Below are 2,051 nucleotides of genomic sequence, written 5' to 3'. Positions count from 1 at the left end.
CCAGTGCCAGCCTGGCAGGGACATCCTCCCCTCCACCGACGGGGACTACGGCAGATTTTCGGTGGCAGAAGGAGCAGGGTTAAGCTTCCTTGAGGTGCCTGCTGGTGTGGCTGGACACATTATTCCCAGCTCCGGTTTAATCAAGGAGCAATCTGTTCTGCCTCCCTGCTGCCAAGAAGCCTCTCGGGTGCCCAAGCCCCTTCCTCCTCCTCCTCCTCCTCCTCCTCTCCTGCCCAGCAAAATGCAGCCAGGTCCTCACACGCTCACTGCGCCAGCTGCAAGTTAAACGTTGACACTGACATTTGGGGAGCTGTAAAAAGCCGCTGACCTTGAGAAGAACAACGGTGCCTCAGCCGGGGGTGGGGTCGTGCTGAAGTCGCCCCCGTTTCACCGTTGCTGCTCTCAAGGTCTGGGCCAGCGTGAGAGCGTGCGTGCGCGTGTGCGTCCCTCCGGCGTCCCACCGCCGGCGGGCAGGAGGGTGGGGAGGAAAGAAAGGCAACGCAGGCCTCGGTGCGTACATTCAGATGTTGTAATATTCAGCATGGTTACACCAGGGGTCAGGACACGTCCCGCAGTCAGACAGAGCTTTAGTTCTTTACGTTACAAGGAAACTCTGGAACAGTTATATAGTTAGAAAAAATACAATGTACTGAACAAACATTATCTCACATACAATCAATTTAAACATTTAAATTGATTATAATTTTGCTAAAATATTAACACAAATACTGTTTGTGCTGCTAAAATTTCAGTGTTCCCTCTAAGGAAAAATATTGCTACAGTTCTACTGTACCCTGTATTAAAATCCTTTGCCTTTTTTTTTCTCCCCCAGCCAGACTGACTCTAGAAAAATCACAAGGGTCACGTAATTAATTTCGGCGTACACCGTACTGGCGTTTGGGTGTCCCTGGTCTACTCAATGCAAGGCTCTCTTGCTGTTCACCAAGCCCTGCTGGCATGGGCCACCAGCCATGCCCCTCGGTGACCTCTTCCTTGCTCCTTGCATTAGCTGAGCAGATGACACCGCCGATAAAGCAGCGCAGCACCCTCCTGCTCATGCTCCTGCTGCTGCCGCGGGCAGTGGGGCCGAGCACTACCCACCCCAGCAGCGTTGGGACCTCAAAGTGGGTGCCAAGATGTCCAGAGGGAGCGAGGCCTCCTCTGCCGTCGCTGTTGGGAAAGCCCGAGGTGGGGACCGTGGTGGGACGCCAGGTCATGGTGCCACCACGCGCGGCCGCGCTGCGTGGGGAGGCTGCAGCAGGGCGGGAGAAGTGTCCGAGTTGGGAAGTGCTGCCTGAAAAATCCCCGCGCAGGTCCCATGGCTCCGGTGCCACCAGGCGAGCAGGGGGAGCTCAGCTCCAGCAAAGCCAGCCTTCACTACGAATGCACATTTTAACCCAGCCTGAATAGTAGGGGATTCAAGTAATGCACTTTGTCACTGGTAACGACTGCTCGTGATGAGATTTGCTGCTTATTAATTAATGCATTTATTTGCAATTTAGCAGCAAAAATGAGCTGTGTTAATGATGACAAAAAACCCGCTGGATGTTTTTGCTACAAGGAGCGCTGGGGCAGTCCGGTAACTATTGCTTGTCACGAGGTCACTTTTGGCAGACGCCACTTTTGCCGGCGTAAACCAGCAACGTGAAACCCCAGCTCACCAGCCACCGGGAGAGTCGGGGGCCTCTGAGGACGGAGCTGCCACCGAGGTGGTTGGGAATTCAAGTTTCAGCTCCTTTGCTCAGTCCTTAGTGACAAATAGCTCATATCACAGCCACCGCACAGGCACGGGGGGGAAGCAGGCAGGTTGCTGACAAGGAGCTACTGGATTTTGCACACTGCGTTGGTTTTGACAAGGCAGGGATTTTGCAGCTGAAAACCGAAACCCAGCCTCCTTCCCGGGCATTTTTCATTCATGCTCTTCTCCCACTCTTTGCAAACACGGGGCTGTATGCCCCCCCACGATGGACTGCAGCGGCCTGTAAAGTCCTTCCAATTCTCTGAATTCCTAATTTCTAGAGACTGCGGAGTAAAATGTACATTCACCCCCG

General features: G+C 53.9%; 1 protein-coding gene across 1 annotated transcript in view; it reads right to left on the bottom strand.

The window, feature by feature from the left end:
- Nucleotides 1-16: 16 nt before the first annotated feature.
- Nucleotides 17-2,051, bottom strand: part of SYNGR3 (synaptogyrin 3) — a 14,064-nt gene continuing 12,029 nt past the window's right edge. The window contains exon 4 of the mRNA XM_035895947.1: nucleotides 17-2,051. This exon is cut by the window's right edge and continues 1,234 nt beyond it. The gene's annotated coding sequence lies outside the window, so the exon portion shown is untranslated.

The sequence above is a fragment of the Egretta garzetta genome, unplaced genomic scaffold (genome assembly GCF_000687185.1).
Source record: "Egretta garzetta isolate BGI_Z169 unplaced genomic scaffold, ASM68718v1 scaffold426, whole genome shotgun sequence".
Lineage (NCBI taxonomy): Eukaryota > Metazoa > Chordata > Aves > Pelecaniformes > Ardeidae > Egretta > Egretta garzetta.
Note: the sequence above shows the minus strand (reverse complement) of the source record. Positions and strands in the feature narration are given on the sequence as shown.